Source organism: Capsicum annuum, chromosome 1 (genome assembly GCF_002878395.1).
Source record: "Capsicum annuum cultivar UCD-10X-F1 chromosome 1, UCD10Xv1.1, whole genome shotgun sequence".
In the NCBI taxonomy this organism is placed as follows: Eukaryota; Viridiplantae; Streptophyta; class Magnoliopsida; order Solanales; family Solanaceae; genus Capsicum; species Capsicum annuum.
Window position 1 is genome coordinate 40,458,827 of NC_061111.1, and position 1,512 is coordinate 40,460,338.

A 1,512-nucleotide genomic window follows, 5' to 3' on the forward strand; every position below is an offset into this window, starting at 1 on the left:
ACATTAGTAGAACACTTGAGGTATGACAGAATTGGTGAATCATCCATCTTTCGGAAGGCATTTACTCATATGTTGAGTCATTCAGTATATGGTCCAACCGGGGATTTTGTCCCGGCCTAGATAGTTAGTTTTCATTAGAGGCTTTGTAGACGGAAGTTGAGTATTGTATTGTCATATTTTGTTGACATAGTTTGTATTATAAATTTCCCTTGAATTTGTGGTTTGTGATGCCCGTCGCAGCTAGGGCCTCGACTCGGGTCGTGATAGCCTCATATGAAATGTCAAGTTAATCTAAAACATCAAGAGTTAATTTATCATTTTATATCTATTTTAATTTTTTTATTTAATATTATTACTTTTCTAATACATAAATGACTTATAATAATTATTTAGGGGTGATATAGTAAAATCACGAAGTAACTAGTTGGCAAGCATGTCGACAAAGACATGCTTCCCATCACACTTTTATTTATATATATATATATATGAAGGAACTCATGGTCAAAATAGGTTGAGTGGTGCACTAACTGAGAGCTATATATATATGAAGGAACTCATGGTAAAAATAGGTTGAGTGGTGCACTAACTGAGAGCTAGTCGTTACCTCTTCAGGTCAAGGGATAAGGTCCCACTTATTACTCTTGTTAAGTTTTTTTCCTTCTGGAGCAGTCTTGTGTGTGCATTACAGTGCATAATACGCAAATTAAAAATGTTACTTAAAAAAAGTAATGGTGTACCTATCGTTTTGAAAACCTGAAATCACCTCTGAACGTATGTAATATTAAAATAACATTTATAAAAAATATTATTAGATTTTGCAATAAACTTATAAAAGGATTATTCTAATTGTAATGTTAATAAATTTAAATAAAAATCTATAAATACATACATTAATATATATATACATATCTATATATACATATACATACATACGTACTAGTTTAGGTGTACGCGCTTCACTCGTATACTTCACTTTATTGAGTTTAAACATTACATTAAATAGGATATTTGTTTAAATAATAAAGATGAATACAATAATTAAACCTAACCTTTAGAAAAAAAAATGCTCAAAGTCGATCGACATTCATCTACCACCTGTAACCTGCAACAAAATAATATGATGATAGAGACATCAATACAATATAATTAAAAATCTAACCTTAACATAAAAATTTCCTCAAAGCTGTCCGACACTCATCTACCACCTGTAAACTACAACAAAATAATACAACAATAGTGATATCAAAATAATACAACTAACCTTTACACAAAAAAAATTCTCAAAACAGAGATATAAAAACAATACAATTATAAACTTAACCTTTACCTAAAAAAATTCCTCAAAGTCGACCGACATTTATCTACCACCTGTAAATTTATCTACGATCTTTAAACTACAATAAAATAATACAATAGTGATCACAAAGCTTCAATTTTGATGAAAATAGTTCTTGTCTGACTGAAAATTTTGAAATAAAGAATGCTTGAATGAAAACAAAATATATATATATA